Source organism: Vipera berus, assembly GCF_964194415.1.
Source record: "Vipera berus genome assembly, chromosome: 5".
In the NCBI taxonomy this organism is placed as follows: Eukaryota; Metazoa; Chordata; class Lepidosauria; order Squamata; family Viperidae; genus Vipera; species Vipera berus.
This window is the reverse complement of record NC_138207.1, coordinates 12,806,539-12,824,499: the sequence shown is the minus strand read 5'-3', so window position 1 is coordinate 12,824,499 and position 17,961 is coordinate 12,806,539.

The window sequence follows — 17,961 nt, the reverse complement described above, 5'->3', positions numbered from 1 at the left end:
CCATTTGTTCTGTACCAGCCTGCTACCGGCCCTGCAGAAAAGGCAGGGACAACCCCTTTTATAAGAAGGCAAGAGGCTGGAATTACGCCTGCCAAATTTATTGCTACAAAAACAAATAGAACAAGACACGAACCAAGAAACAGGAGCTTTTCAAGCGGTTGCCTTCAGCAAACCAGCCCTCCCACGCATTCCCCCTTAAATACAGTTCAGGGCGTGGCTTCTCTCTGCCTCCTTCCGAGGAGCCCCATTGCCTTCCTCTGTTTACTCCTGATTGACTGCCTCCTGCGTCGGGCGTCCTTGAACAGGGCCAGCTGTGGGTCATCTTCATCCACGCTGTCAGGCTCACACAGCTGGGTCTGCATCGTGACCAGGTGAGAGGGGCAGGCTGAGGGCTCTCATCAAGCTGTCCAACCCCCTCAGCAAGCTCTTCAACACCCCCCTCCTCCTCCTCCTCTGAGTCGTCCGACCCAACTGCCGAACCCACAGGCTGACCCTGAATCACAACACCATTCTTTATATGAGTCACACGTTAAAAACAGCACATTTTGGTTGCCATCTTGATTTATTTTTTTTACCACACCTTGTGGATATCTCTGCAATCAATAAATGCCAGTTTACACAAAATTAATGTTTAAAGAACAAATTATAATCTATGCAAACAGAGAGGGGAAGAGAAGTGTTTTTGTCTCCTTTTCTAAAAGCAGAGAGAGCGAGGGTGAAAGCATCTCCAAACAAAGTGTGTTTATTTATTTTATCAAATTTAGAAACCATCCATCTCCCCTCACAGCCTGGGAGTAACCCAGGAGAAGGCCAAACACCCTAAGGTAACTGTAGATGCATCACAATTGATACTCGTGAGCACTGAAAAAATATTCATTGCTAGCTGTCTTGGTAGCTAGAGTTCAAGTTTGATCCAGCTTAGCACAGGTACTTTGGGAAAATTAGATTTCTGACATATCATGCTCTGTTTCTGAAATATAACATAGTGGCTGAGTCAGTTTTGGATTATTGACTGACTGACTGACTGACTGATTGATTGATTTTGTAACCAGCCTGAATCTGCAGACTGTGCGTGTATGGAACAAAGTAAAATGAAATGGGGAGAAAAAATATAACATTAATACCAATAGCATTTAGGTTTATACACCACTTGCATAGCACTTTACAGCACTCTCTGGTCTGTTTACAATATAGAAGCATTATTGGCATATTGCCCCCAACAATCTGGGTCTTCATTTTATTGACCTTGGAAGGATGGAAGGTTGAGTCTATTCTGAGCCTCGTCAGGATCGAACTTGAGGCTGTGGACAGAGTTTGCCTGCAATACTGCACTTTAACCACTGTGCCACCTGGGCTTATTAACAACACTCCTCCCAGCCCCGGTCACTATCAAACATGCAACTTGAATCAAAGGTCTGGTAAAATAGCATTGTTTGAATGGCTTTATGACATGTGAAAAAGGAAGGGCTTTGTGAACCTCTGTGGGCATTGGGGGTCACAGCAGAAAAGGCCTTCCCCCTTGTCTCCTATGGATGGGACCTCTTGGGATGCAGGAAGCTGAAAAAAATATATAGAATCAATCCATTGTTCCTTTTAGTCTGACACAATTTCTAGGTTTACAATAGAGGCGAATATCTGTAGCTCGGGTGTAGGATGAGGGTGAAGGTTTGTTCTCGAGCTTCTGGGTTGGTTTCAAAATGTTTCATTATTGGGCTAGGTAACATCTTCAGAGGCATTTAGGGGATGTCTGTGTCAGTGCTTTTCTATTTATAAAAGTCATACGGAGACAGCACCAACCCTCAAGGCCCTCTTCCCCCCCCCCACAGCAGTTCACCTCCCAATGACCCTGACATGATGTAACCTCCCCATCACCAGCCTCTCACTAATGAACTCACCCCTGACCTGCTGACCCGAAATCAGGGGAAAGCATAGGAAGCATAAATTGTGAATATGTGTAGATGGCCCGACTATCTTTGGGTACTTGCAAAGTCATGGGTGCAGAATCATGGAAGGTCAGCAAGGAAAACACCCAGTGTCCCAAGTCACCTGAGAACATGTAGTGTCTTTAGGGAAACACCCATCACAAGACCTATCACAACCCACTCTCTGATGACTCATCACAAAACCCTCGCTTGACACACCCACACCCGGAGCCCTTATAGGCAGAAGAGCCCTGACACAGACATCCCCTAAACCAGGGGTCAGCAACCTGAAACAGTGAAAAAGCCACTCGGAACTGGTTCCCTCAAAAAAGGAAAAATTGGGAGCCGCAAGAAATGTGTGCGCATGCACGTACATGCACACATGCGCAGAACAAGGTTTGACTAAAGAGTGGAGACAAGGCGAGATATGCACCTACCTGCATATTTGAATTGATTGGTTGAACTTTTTTAGTCCCACTTTTTTTTTGGGACTGCACATGGCAGAGGACTGGGAACCGCAGGAGATGGCTGAAAGAGTCGCATGCGGCTCCGGAGCCACGGGTTGCAGACCTGTGCCCTAAACGCTGCTGAAGAGGTTATCTAGCCTGGTCACGAAACATGCAGAAACCAACCCACGAGCTCAGAGAACGAACCTTCACCCTCACAATTTCTAGGCTTTTATCAGCTCTGCCTGGAGATACCAGGACTTGAACTGAGACCTTCTCGGTATAGATTACCTGTCCTCAACCATTAAGCTGCATGTACAACCAGCCTTGCTCAGCAAGCCTCTCTTCATCTCTGATTATTTTCACAATATGATGTACTATCAAATTGGATCCCAGGACTTTGAAATTAAGCTGCCTCCTCCACAGAGCATCAGCACAATCAGCCTTCTGAGTAAACATAGTCAAAACAGCGAGTTGCCTGCTGCTTATAACAACATTTACAAAACAAGCACCACTTGCTTAATGGACACTCTGAGCCTAATCAGTAAGAACCGAAGCAGACTGAGCAGATCTTCATTCAGGTGTCAATAACCCTGCCTTTTTATTTCATTTCCTAATGGGTTATCAATACCAGTAATTTGCCTCTGATAAGGTGGCAAATTACAAAAGGGGAAAATTAAACAAGTACTGATGGAGGAGAAAGTCAGCTTGACCATCCATTTTGTTCTAGTGCCTGAGCTCATGCATATATTGGGATCGAGATCCTGCTGCCTGGCTAGGTGCTTCTTATCGCGGGGGGAAGCTTTGATATGATTTGTCATCAGAATAATGGCAATAGCAATAGCACTTCACAGTGCTTCACCGCCCTCTCTAAGCAGTTTACAGAGTCAGCCTATTGCCTCCCCCAACCATCTGGACCCTCATTTTACCGACCTCAGAAGGATGGAAGGTTGAGTCAATCTTGAGCCGGTGACGATCATGGATAGAGAAAGCAAGGACTTGTGTTAGGGCTTTGAAGCTCTCAGAGCAGCGGCTCCCAACCTTTTCTATACCCTGCACCCCTAGAACGCTTCTGATATATATTCTCACACCCCTTACAAAAGTTTGAAATAATGGCAACGAATTATGCATGTACACTATAATGTTTAAAACTCAAGTTTTTGTACCCCCCCTAGAATATTGTCTCACACCTCCGGTTGGGAACCCTTGTATTAGAGGTGCTCCTTGACTTATAATCATTCATTTAGCAACTATTCAAAGTTGCAACAGCACTGAAAAAAAGTGACGCACAACATCACACTTAGGAGCATTGCAGCATCCCCACAATCCTGTGATCAAAATCCAATCGCTTGACCATCAGATTGCATTTACAATGGTGGTAGTATTCTGGGATCATATGACTGCCATTTGCTACCTTCCCAGCCAGCTTTTGACAGGCAAAATTAATGGTTGTAATTCAAGCATTACTTGTATATGTCCGCAGATGTTTAGTCACATGTCTTTTCACACAACCTGCCTCTCTCTGCCGGTAAGAGTTTATTATAATCCATGATTAGCAGCAGAGCAAGACTCTCATAATGTAACTCTAGGACAGCTCAGATCACAATACTGCTGTGTTATTTCTTGAATATTCATACATCTTAAGCAAAGGGTGGTATAGAAATAGGCAAATAACAGACAAACAGGCAAATAACAGTGCTCTTCATATTAGCTAAAAATGTATTACTTAAATAGAATGATGGTCCTTGTAAAAGGCTAGGGTTAACTCTAATCCCTGACCTTTGTGAAGTGAAAAGCACAACAATATATGTCCCACTGTTCTAAGGCAAGAGGTTAAAAAAAACGATTAAAAATTAAAACCCTGCAGATTTTATCCCTATTGTCGTTGCCCACTCTAGAGGCAGTGCTCATCTCTATTTTAAGGGCATTGAACCAGCACTGCCTGAAGACATTTCCGCAGTCATATGTCCACCGTAAACTTCCCACCAAAGTGGTACCTATTTATCTGCTTGCATTTGCTTGCTTTTGAACTGCTAGGTGAGCAGGAGCTGGGGCGAGGACAGGAGCTTACCCGTCCCATGACATTTGGGTCTCAAACCTGGATTGTTGGCTTTCCAGCCGACAAGCCCAGTGTCTTAACTACTGAGCCACTGCACCATTCTAAGGCAAGGATGGTGCAAAACCTACCCTACAGGGCTGCTGAAGATAAGGCACTGAACTATGCAAGGGAGGAAGCGATACTTCAATTTACATTGAATTTTTTTGATCAGTAGTTAACTAGATATCTCATGATTCCGATTCTTAAAAAGGTTAAACTACTGAGGCGTTCCATGTTGAATAATGTATCTTCATGATTATTTCAGTCCTCTCAGAATCCAGTGGATTCAACAACTGAGTAGAAAGGGCAGGAAAAATATTATACCTACATATTGCATCAGTTTAACTTAGTTCTGCAACTGACATAAATTAAGCATTACTTTTAACAAACCCAGCCTTTAGAGGTAAAAAGGTTGTTCTCACTTTGATTTATGATCAGAATTGATGAATTTAATAAGGTTCCTTTTTTTTAATGTTAGCTCAGATGATGTAATGGAGAAAGATTGGATGAATAGCATTTACAGAATATAATAGTGTAATGAATAAAATAATGTAATAGATAAAATGTAAAAAAAATACGTTGCATTCTTGTTCAGTCATGCAGCTGTTAAATCAGGGGTGAACAATCAGGAATATTCTTGTTCTGCTAGTTCCAAAAACGGAGGCCTAATACTAAAAAAATCAGCAATACATTTTTAATACACCTTTTTTTAAGACAAGGAAGTATATTAAAAGTCCATAAAAATCAAAATAAGATTTAGCATCATAAAAATCAAAATAAAATTTAGCATTGTTTAAAACAACAGAATCCCACTAACTGTCAAGTGTGCCAATCCAGAGTTTGGTTCTTGGCTGCAGAGGCCAAATGGCGAAATGGAGGCCGGGGGCCACGCGTGTGTACGAGTGGTGGCAAGCAGCCACAGAAGTGAGCCAGCAAGGTGAAGCAGATGTTGGGGCATGTGAGGCCTGGCTACAAGGGTAATTGGGTTCAAGGCATGTGGGGTAGCCCCACCTTCCCACCCCCTCTCTAGCTTGATGTTTAGGCATGTGCCTCACCCCAAAACTATTTGGGGCTTATTTATGGGATAGGGCTTATATTGGGCCCACCCCAAAAATCAAGCTAGGGCTTATTTTTGGGAAAACACGGTACTAGACCTCCCAATTGTATAAGGGATTCTAAGCTTGTTTAACCAAATGCATTTGGTCACAGAAGAGATTCTGGAAACAAGTTGTATATATCTCCAACTTTTCAACTATTATGTGTGTTGACTAAATTATTATTTATTAATTTAGTAATATTTTATGTAACCCATCTATAAGGCAACTCTTATATTTTTATAAAAGGATCCTAGGTGATAACTGTACCACTCAACCAGCTGAATTTTAAACTTTATATTGCCAACTTAGGAAATGGAGATTTTTTTCCATGGTGTGACAGCCTATGTTTATGATTCCACCCCCCTTTTGTTTCATAGCAAGCTCTCTAGAAAGTTTTATCTTCTCATGTTTTAATTAATTTTTCCATAGTTGCTTGTTAATTGATGTTTACATGTTTCCGGCTTTCCATAAATTGTTTAGATTGCTTATGAAGGGATGCACTTCTTATACTTCAACAATTGCTTATGAGGGGATGCACTTCTTATACTTCAACAATTGCTTGGACATTATTAGAATATTTATTTATCATTAAGTCACACATGGAGAAATAAGCCTTGCAAGTCTTGTGTTGATGTTACATTCCATAACAGAGTTTCCTCCTCCTTGGTAATTTTACAAAACCCATTATATATCTGAGGTGCGAGTCAAAGACTTTAGAATAAGTGAGAGAACAGTTAATGAAGCAGAAACATAATCATTCAAGCCCTCAGCTCGTGTATTATATGCCTTGCTGCCTGGTTCCGCGAAAACTGGGTAAGAATCTGAAAACCAAGTTTTCAGCCATCATATAATCGCCATCATACAGCTAGAGGGCAACCTGGGCATCTAAAATTTGTTCATTATATGTCAAACTTTCTTAATAATAGCCTTAATTTCAATTATATAATTTCTGAAAGCTAACGGAGGTGGATAGAAATTGGACAAGAGACTACCACAAAAATCCAACTGCTGGAGGCTAGAATGGGAATTTTTTTAAAAAAATAATCTCAGAAGTAAATGATAAATTGCTTTCATACTGCTGTAAAAAAAAATTGAGTGGCATGGTTGCCTGTTAATGAAGAACCCCAGCTGCCACTTGGAAGGTTGACAACAGTTCAATCCTAGGTAGTGGGAGACATTTCTCTCCTAGGGCACAAAGATAAAATATCTGCTGTGAACTCCAGGTGGCGTCAGGAAGGGCATCCAGCCAGTAAATGCTCAGCTCCATCCAGTCGCTCTAACTCTACCTTGAATTAGAGGATTACAAGGTTGTAAAAAAGGGAGTTACTGCTGTCAAGAAAACTACATAGACACTTCCATGAAGTCACCAGAAGTCAAGCTCAGCTTGAGGACATCTTTATCTTTAATGGCTGAAAATCAGGAGTACAGTTTTCTTACCACTCTGAGGTAGGAAACATAAGATTACTATCATGAAACTCCGAAACAGGTTTTTTTTAAAAGACTGTCTGAACTTTGGAAAAGGAAAACGAAAATCCCCACCACATCTTTCCGTTGTGGTAGGATACCAAACTACCAAAAGCTTGTCCATTGCTACATTTGGGTATCCCACTTTCCCTGAGTTCCAGCCAAGAATTGTGTTGTTGCTGTTAGTTGAGAAGTCATGTCCAACCCATCGCGACCCTATGGACAATGTTCCTCCAGGCCTTCCTGTCCTCTACCATCTTCTGGAGTCCATTTAAGCTCACGCCTACTGCTTCAGTGACTCCATCCAGCCACCTCATTCTCTGTCATCCCCTTCTTCTCTTGCCCTCAATCTTTCCCAGCATTAGGCTCTTCTCCAGTGAGTCCTTCCTTCTCATTAGGTGGCCAAAGTATTTGAGTTTCAACTTCAGGATCTGGCCTTTTAAAGAGCAGTCAGGGTTGATCTCCTCTAGGACTGACCGGTTTGATCGCCTTGCAGTCCAAGGGACTCGCAGGAGTCTTCTCCAGCACCATAGTTCAAAGGCTTCAATTCTTTGGCGCTCAGCCTTTCTTATGGTCCAGCTTTCACAGCCATACATTGCAACTGGGAAGACCATAGCCTTGACTATACGCACTTTTGTTGGCAGGGTGATGTCTCTGCTTTTTTATTTTTTATTTTATTTTTATTTTAATTCCATTTATATCCCACCCTTCTCCGAAGACTCAGGGCGGCTTACAAGCTTAGCAGTAGCCTTCATTCTATGTATATGCCTGCTTATTAGGGCTTTCACCCCCCCCCAAGCGGCATTATTACAAAGTCAGCTTGATTGTCCCCAACAATCTAGTGTGCTGTCTAGATTTGCCATGGCTTTCTTCCTGAGGAGCAAGCGTCTTTTAATTTCTTGGCTACAGTCCCCATCTGCGGTGATCTTGGATCCCAGGAAAATAAAATCTGTCACTACCTCCATTTCTTCCCCATCTATTTGCCAGGAATTGAGAGGGCTGGATGCCATGATCTTGGTTTTCTTAATATTAAGTTTCAAGCCAACTTTTGCACTCTCCTTCTTCACCCGCTCTTTATTTCCTCTTCACTTTCTGCCATTAGAGTGATATCATCTGCATATCTTAGGTTGTTGATATTTCTCCCGGCAATTTTAATTCCAACTTTTGATTCATCTAGCCCTGCCTTTCTTATGATGTGCTCTGCATATAAGTTAAATAGGCAAGGTGACAGTATACAGCCTTGCTGGACTCCTTTCCCAATTTTGAACCAATCAGTGGTTCCATGTCCCGTTCTCACTGTTGCTTCTTGACCAGCATATAGGTTTCTCAAGAGACAAATAAGATGGTCTGGTACTCCCATCTCTTTAACGACTTGCCACAGTTTGTTGTGATCCACACAATCAAAGGCTTTAGCATAGTCAATGAAGCAGAAGTAGATGTTTTTCTGGAACTCCCTAGCTTTCTCCATGATCCAGAGTATGTTGGCAATTTGATCTCTAGTTCTTCTGCCTCAGCAAGGTAATATTTTCCAATAAAATAATTTGAGAACAATTAATCAGTAGTACAGCGTGCCTCCTGAAGTTCTAAGTGCTCCATCACTGGGGGTTTTCAAGAAAAGATTGGACAACCATTTAGCTGGGATGGTATAGTGTCTTTGGAAGGAGGTTGGACTAGAAAACCTCCAAGGTCCCTCGTAGCCCTATGATTCTATGTTTCTATGAAAATAACTTTAAAAGTAATTGTTATAAAATTAGGGCAGACAACCTTTCAGTTACAGGATATATTTCTGGATAATTTTAAAGGGTAGCAATGGCTACAGTGATAGCATAAACAGGATGCAATAATATCATGGGCATTAGTGTAGCATGGTTTCTTGTGAAGTGGTTAGGCATTTTGAAGAGAATGGTTGTGTTAATTTGGTTTTGGTGAATGCACCTATTTTGATTTCTCCCAGAAATCAAAAATGAAACCCTGCTTTAGTTTGTAGTGGTTTGTTACCAAATTACAATGTTACAAGAGGTCCACAAAAAGAGTGCATATGCATCCTCTAATTCATAGGCTGCCCATTCTTATTTTTAGGCAATAATAATGAGAGGATGTTTATTTATTTATTTATTTTATTAGATTTATATACCGCCCTTTCATGAAGGACTCAGGGCGGTTTACAGGGTATTTAAAAACCGAACCAATACAAAATACAAAAGTTAAAAAACAATTAAAAAGATTAAATTATCCCTAAAAATAAAAACCCCAGTTAAAAATTCTCAGCCTGGGCCGGAGAGCTCAAAGAGCCAGGTCTTCAGGTCCCGGCGGAATGAACAAAGGTCAGGGGCAGTCCTAAGCTCCACAGGCAGCTGATTCCAAAGGGCAGGCGCACCCACAGAGAAGGCCCTCCCCCTGGGTATTGTCCGCCGGCAATCTTTTACCAGCGGCACCCTGAGAAGACCCTCCCTGTGTGAGCGCACTGGACGAAGGGAACCTGATGCTGGCAGCAGGTTTTCCCTCAAATATCTCAGACCCAAGCCATTTAGGGCTTTATAGGTCATCACCAGCACCTTGAATCTCACCCGGAGGGCAACTGGAAGCCAATGCAGCTCGCGGAATAGAGGTGTTATGTGGGAGTATCGGGAAACCCCCATCACAACTTGCGCGGCCGCATTCTGCACCAGTTGAAGCCTCCGAGTGGTCCTCAAGGGCTGCCCCATGTAGAGAGCATTGCAGTAGTCTAAATGGGAGGTCACAAGCGCATGAGTGACTGTGCGTAGGGCATCTTGGTCCAGGTAGGGTTGCAACTGGTGCACCAGGTGAACCTGGGCAAAAGCCCCCCTGGTCACGGCTCGTATATGGTCTTCAAAATTGAGCTGTGAATCCAGGAGGACGCCCAAGTTGCGAGCCCTATCAACAGGGGGTAACACCTCACCCCCCATCGTTAGAGGTGGAATAGTTTGGTTAACCCGAGATGCCGATATGCACAGCCACTCAGTATTGGCAGGATTAAGACGAAGGCTGTTTCTCCCCATCCAGACCTGGACCGCCTCCAGGCAATGGGACATCACGGCGAGGGCATCGCTGGGTTGGTTCGGGGTGGAGAAAAGAAGTTGGGTATCATCAGCATACTGATGATACCCCACCCCGAAACCACGAATGATCTCTCCCAGTGGCTTCATGTAGATGTTGAACAGGAGGGGTGAGAGAACCGACCCCTGAGGGACTCCACAAACGAGAGGCCTTGGGGTGGATCTCTCCCTCCCGTCAACACCGACTGTGAGCGGCCCAGGAGATAGGAGGAGAACCACTGTAAAACAGTGCCTCCCACTCCCAACCCCCTGAGATGCTGCAGTAGGATACCATGGTCGATGGTATCGAAAGCCGCTGAGAGATCTAATAGGACTAGGACAGAGGAGCAACCCCTGTCCCGAGCCCCCCAGAGATCATTCAGCAGCGCGACCAATGCCGTCTCCGTGCTGTGCCCGGGCCTGAAACCCGATTGGTACGGGTCCAGATAATCAGTTTCCTCCAGGAACAGAGGAAGCTGATGCGCCACCACGCTCTCAACAACCTTCACCAGAAAGCAAAGGTTGGAGACTGTATGATAGTTATTTAAAACAGCCGGGTCCAGGGCAGGCTTTTTGAGGAGGGGTCTCACCACCACCTCCTTCAAGGCGGCGGGGAAGACACCCTCCTTCAAAGAAGCAGTTATTACTGCCTGGAACCAGCCTCGTGTCCCCTCCCGAGCCGCATAAACCAGCCAGGAGGGGCACGGATCCAACAAACAGGTGGTGGAGCTCAGCATCCCCATGATCCTGTCCACATCATCAGGGGAAACAGGATCAAACTCAGTCCAGATAACATGCTGAAGACCGTCCGATTCCTCCACGTCAGACTCCGCCCAGTCAGAGTCCAAGCCGGCCCGGATCTGAGCGATTTTGTCCGTCATATGATGACTAAACTCCTCAGCCCGTCCCTGTAAGGGATCCTCCTGGTTAAGAAGGGAGTGAGTCACCCTAAACAGGGCGGCCAGGTGATTATCTGCGGACGCGATGAGGGCAGCGAAGTAATTAGCCCTCGCCGTCCTCATCGCATCAAGATAAGACCTTATGTTTTGGATGACCATCAATCAGCTTTCTAATATTTTTTAAGACTTCATTCCTTCTCCTATACACTGTTGTATGTCTGTGATGAGTTGCTTTGTTGAGTTCCTTTTGATTTCCTCCCTGTTTTTACCTTACAGCCATTGACTGGTGTCATCTTAAAGCTTAAACTGCTTAAAAGAATCAATTTTGGCAGTCTACCCTGCTAATGCTTCTATTGAGCTGTTGTTATTTGAGATTTTTTATTAATCATTTACTACATTTTATGAGATTAGTCACCTGCATTGTTCTCTGCTGACAGAATCATTTGCCACGAGGAAGAGCGGTTTGGAGTGGGGGGGAAACCAGGGGGGGGGAAAGAGAGGTTATTTTACTGGCAATTCATATATGCTCATATCAAGTTATCAGATGAGGTCATGGGGTGACCCAGCATTCAGTCTGTAACCCAAATGAAAAAAAACACTGAGAAAGGAACATCAGTAAGGCTATCTTAGATGATCAGGTTCAAGAAGAATTGCTCGATGATCAATTATTCAGAAATGGGTAAAAGTGCTAGATGTTGTTGCCTATTGAATTCTAAGGTGTTTATTGAACCAGTCCATGGGTGTATGTGCGGCTAGAGAATTATTCCTTCTGTCTGCTGTTTTATAAACTGTGTAATATAGGTGATAATTTGAGATCAAAGCTAACAAAGAGAATAAAGAACTACTGCTATTGCTGTAACATTGGTTTTGGGAAGAGAACAATGTCTATCTCCTTCAGGCATATGGACACAATGATAGTAAGTGTGTCAGGTCCACTATGCTGGTGTATTGCCATTCAGTTGGGGGTGGGGGGGAGGGAGGTTGCTGGCATTCTTTGTATGCTTTTGCTGTAACCGCTTGGGAATTAGGGAGTCTTCGAAGATGAGGCAGATTCTCTTTCCAGCCAGTTCCAGCCTGGTTCCAAGGCCGTCATTACCCAAAAGTGACTGGTTATCCACCCAGCACCCCAGCGTTCTCAAAATAACCTTGCAACATCACATTGGCTGCAGATGGACTGGTTGGCGGGGGTGGGCAGGTTGGATTTGGGGAAGTGAAAGAATTGCTTTGTGCTTCACATGGGATTTTCAAAGCCTGACCTTTCTGCAACCACTTTCTCTCAGTAAAAGTTCTTTTGATTAATCTCAAAGGAGTCAAGAGTTTTGCTTTCCTGAGAGACCAGCTGGGGCAGATCCTTACAAAGTATGACATTTATTCACAACTGTACAGGTAGTATTCAACATTTGAGCCCCAAATTTCTCTTTCTAAATGAGGGAGTTGTTAGTGAGTTTTGATGCATTTTATGATCTTTCTTGCCACAGTTATTAAGTGAATTAGACGTAGGTGTTAACTTAGTAACACAGTTGTTAAGTGACTTTGGCTTCTCCAATGACTCTGCTTGTCAGAAGGTCACACAAGAGGATCACATGACCTTGGGACCCTGCAACCATCAGAATATAAACCAGTTGCCAAGCATCCGAATTTTGATCACTTGACTAAGGGGATGTTGCAATGTTAAGTGTGAAAAAGAGTCACAAGTCACTTTTTTCAGTGCTATTGTAACTTCAAATAGTCACCAAATGAATGGTTGTAAGTTGAGGTCTGCTTATGTACCGTTTGGGTCACTCCTACCACAAATATGGTGTTCGGTTTGGGGCACTGCATTCTAATAAGGGTTCAGAGGTACACAAATAGATTCAGGATGATGGGTTTGATGAAGGATTAGATACTACATCATTTCCAGAGAAATGCTAAAAAATCAAGACTTGCCCTCTTTCATTCCACAATATGGATCATGGAATAATAGATCAGCATATGTCAGTTACAGCAAAATTAAAAGATCAAGGCACTAAGAGAAATAGTCTATCTGTAGAAAGGTTCAGAGGATCAGACAGTAAGGAACAACTTGCCTCCAGAAGTTGTGAATACTCCAACACTGAAAGTTTTTAAGAAGAGACCAGATAACCATTTGTCTGAAATGGAACTGGGTCTCCTGACTGAGCATGGGGTTGGACTAGAAGATCTTCAAGGTCCCTACCAGCTCTGTTATTCTGTTCTGTTCTGATTGCCACCGATACAGTAAAGTTTAAAAAGTTCAACTTATTAAAGCATTCCAATAGTGTAACAAATGCAAGCCAGACTTTTATTGAGCAGTACAGCACCACATATTTATTTATTTAAAAAATTTATACAGTAGTCCTCAATTATGATTGTAATGGAGCCTGTTCATCAGGGTCACAAGCCAAGACAATGATTAATTAGGTTACTCATGTGACTGACCCAACATTGCAATCTTTTTTTTTTGCAGTGGTCATTAAGTGAACCAATGGTTTGCTATGGGCCAGTTTTGCCAAAAACCAGAAGTAAATATAGGCTTTCAGCAAAATTGTCATAAACATGGTAATGCCACAAGATGCTGCGAGTGGGTCTAAATGCAGGTTGGTGCCAAAGATGGGATGTGAGCATGCAGGTGGGGTGGGTGGCCATATAAACTCCTTTGGGTCATAAGTACCCAAGGGAGGTCCATCGTAATTTCCACAAATCACAAATCAAGAACTACTTATATCATCACCCACCTTAAGCAACTTGGGCAGCTCATTGCTTGTCTGCGTTTCCATTTTTTTGGTGTTCAACTTGGAGTAGATCAATTTGAGATAAAGGGGCAGCCACAGGCCTTTTTATGAGCTATCGACTTCAACTCCCAGAATTCCTGAGTTCCAGAATTCCATGCTGACTCAGGAACTCTGGGAGTTGAAGTCCACAGGTTGTAAAGGGGCCATAGTTGCGCACTTCTGGATTAGATGGTCTTTACCCTTCTACACCAGGGCTTTTCAACCAGTGGTACGGGTACCACCTGTGGTACATTGACACCTGGCAGATGGTATGCAACCATCCTAGAAAAGTGGTAACGGGGGAGGGGAATGAGCTGAACCATTGGCAGCACCACACAAGCCTGAGTGAGAGATGGCTGGAGCTGCAGGGCTGTCAGGACTCAGCGGAAGTGCCAGGATCAGCGCCAGGCTCCAGCTGGAGCTTGGTGCTGATCCTGGCACTTCTGCTGAGCCCAGAAGAAGTGCTGATCAGCTGGAATGTTGCAGTATCCCCAGGATCTTGTGATTTACATTTAGATGCTTGGGAACTGATTCATATTTATGACGGTCACAGTGTCTCAGGATCATGTGAAGTGACCAAAACCTGCTGGAACCACCCAGCAGATGGGGGGGGAATAAAAACCAAACACCCGCCACCCCACCCCCGCTGCCAATCCTCAACAGAAATATCACAACAATGAAAACCTCAGACAGGAGGAAGAGCACCGCTGGGCGGGCAGGTGTCTTGTTCAGTTGTGGCTTGGGGGGGCACTTTTTTCAGTGCCATTGTAACTTCGAACAGTCACTAAGCGAACTGTTGTAAGTCGAGGACTACCTGTACTTCATCACTTTTTTTCCTTTTTTTTTTGGTGATCAAGTTTTTGACACCTTGCTAGGTGACTGGTGGTAATTGGATGTTGCCATATCCTAAAAGTGGCACAATGGGTGAAAAAGTTTGAAAAGCCCTGTTCTACACCATTTGACTCTAGGACATACATAGTAGCACTAGGTTTAAGAATACAAAGAAAACTTTTCCACACTGGAGATAACCTGAATATGCATGAAGCTTTATACATCTCATTTATGTAAAAATAAATAAAAATGAACTTTTTTGCGAACAGAGTGGGTTTCTAACAGCAATTACTTTCTAAACACCACTACACTACACAGAATAATCAGTGTTATGAGAGTAATTCATTATTCGGCATGAGTAGCTAATAGGTGGAATAATTTATAATGCTTGAAGTTCTAAAAGGGCCTTATTTCCATATTAATCATGTTGACAATCCCTTGTGACTTGCCGAGAAGACTTTTTCTCCTTTGCTCAAATCTTCACATGCTCCCTATGTCTAAATTCATTCAACATACTTATCCAGGTCACTTGAAGACTGATGGTACATTTACATAACTGATTAAACTTGGTTAGTTTTAAATGTGGTTCATTTGCGGGGGGGAGACTTAGCAAGTTGTATAAATCCAGCCTGTTTAATCTGTGATTCAATTTATTGTACAAACTAAAAAGATGTGTTAATTCAGTCACCAAATTCAGTGGCCTTGTGTGTAAACCCAGTCAATGTCTTAGAAGCAGGACCCTTGGCTGATGGGATGTGGCTTGTTTTTATAATATGGAATAGTAGGATTGTGGAGTGCCAGGAGTAGTTTTCACTTCTTGATTAACTGGTCAATACCTCAAAAGGAATATATCTTTGTAATAATCAATGTTACTGGCTCAATCAATCATAGGGCAAGGTTATCCAGTCCTTGGAGACTTCCGATTAATTAGAAATGGAAGGTCACGGATACAACAGAGACATTCCATGTCTGTCTGTCTATCTGCCTGCCTCTCTCTCTTATATATCTCTATCTATCTATCTATCTATCTATCTATCTATCTATCTATCTATCTATCTATCTATCTATCTATCATCTATCCATCCATCCATCCATCCATCCCATCCATCTAGTGGTGGGATTCAAACATTTGAACAACTGGTTCTCTGTGGATGCTGCTTCCAGAAGTCCATTCTGGGTCTGGGCAACAAAAAATTAGCTACCTGTTCTGCCGAAGTGGTACGAACTGGCTGAATCCCACCACTGCATCCATCTATCCATCTATCCATTGCACTTATATCTTCTCTTTTTCCTAAAACCTGAAGACCTAAAAATGTTTTCCTAAAACCTGAACTTCCTACAGTTTATCCCTACAAAACTTAGAACCCCCCCCAATGCTTTGCCATCTACTAAGATCTGTAGTTAAATGGGAACTTTAACCTGTCTCTTCCTGGTCTGTGTCCAACACCTTAATCGCTACATTACATAAATTTTCCAAACTGCTACTGGTCAATTTCTCTGCTTTCCCCACAACACATAGATTAAATACATTTACCTTGTGTCATTTGTGAGATCAGGTTGTAATTTCCCCTGCCCTCAGAGACAGCTAAGGGCGTCAGGGATGTAGAGCAAACAATGTGAACTATTTTATGTTTAAGTTTAAGTTTTATTGTATTTGTATACTGCCCTTCTCCTGAAGGACTCAGGGTGGTGAACAGGGCATACATAAAAAATACGAGATACAAAAATTAAAAAAAGAATTAAATAATAGCCCAGTTAAAACAGTCGGTAACAATATACAATATAAAAATCCCCATTAAAAATCCCCATTAAAACCCCAACATATCCCCATCAGGCCAGGCCAGCTTGTACAAATAGATGGGTCTTCAGACCGCGTCGGAGTGAGCGAAGGTCAGGTGCCGTCCAGAGCTCGACCGGCAGCTGATTCCATAAAGCCGGAGCACCCACAGAGAAGGCCCTCCCCCTGGGGGCCACCAGCCGACAATCTCTGACCGGAGGCACCCTGAGGAGGCCCTCTCTGTGGGATATATATATATATATATATATATATATATATATATATATATATATATATATATATGCTGAATATATATATATATATATATATATATATATATATATATATATATATGCTGAATATATATATATATATGCTGAATTTTGTGCTTGTGAATTTAAGCCTTCTAGTGTACTCATGTTGTGCTCTTCGTAAAGATGTTGTGCTTTTATGTGAAAATCATATGAGCTCAATACCCCTACGGAAAACCTGCCTCCTTCAAGTCTTTTTACTGCTTAGCTCTTTCAGTACCAGTCAAGGTCAACTAAAGTATCAATTTGCCATAATAGTAACTTTTTAATGAGACTGGAGTGGTTTTATGCTAGAAATGATAATGTATGCAAAGAAAGGATGTACATTAAAAATATTGTCCACCACCAGGTGATCATAACATTCATTAATTTAATCTGTACTTATAATATAGCCAATGGATTATATGATGCAATACTCAGAGCAAAGAAGGAGAAAGAGGAATGAGGGAAGAGAGAGGAGAGGGGAGGGGAGGGGAAGAGAGGACAGTGGAAGGGAGGGAAAGGGAGGGAAAGGGAAAGGAGGAGAGGAGGGGAGAGGCAAGGAGGAGGACAGGAGAGGAAAGGAGGGTAGGGTAGGAGAAGAGAAGAGAAGAGAAGAGAAGAGAAGAGAAGAGAAGAGAAGAGAAGAGAAAATATTTATAAATTCAAGAAATTCTACCCTTAACAGGCTGACAGTTATAAAGTACAGGGTGTCTCAATTCCTTCTTTGTTTTTAAATGAACCTGTGAGAAAATATTTCCGGGGTCATTTCACTGGCATATCATATTGTTATAGATTAACCAGTCTATTTAATAAAAAAAACCCAAAAAACTTTAGGGAGAACAACCATTTGTAACAAAAAGGAATCAATACCAGGTGTGACACAAGTCTCTTAGTGGCAGCTGTTTCATAGCAGAAAGGGTAATTTCACCCTTCAGAGGCCATTTTGCATTGCAAGTGCAAGACACACTAGCTTGTTTCAAATTCAGACATCCAGAATTTTTTATTGGAAATGCACTGAAGATTTGGGCTGGGTATGAAGAAGGCGATTTTGAATGTGGCAGAAAACCACTTGGTGTGCACAGTGTTCTTATATTTTTACCTTTTGTAGTTTTTCCTGTCTTTAATAAAATTACTAAAAGAAAAGGTGATAGACATGGATAGACAGTGGTGTTACAGATAGTCCTCGAGTTGCAATTGTCAGGAGAAAAAAAACACACGTCGGGTTCATTCCTTCAAGCCGGGATGATACGATTGGTGTGATGAACGAAAAGAGAAGCCGAGATGCAAGCTGCCAGAATGGAGACTTTATT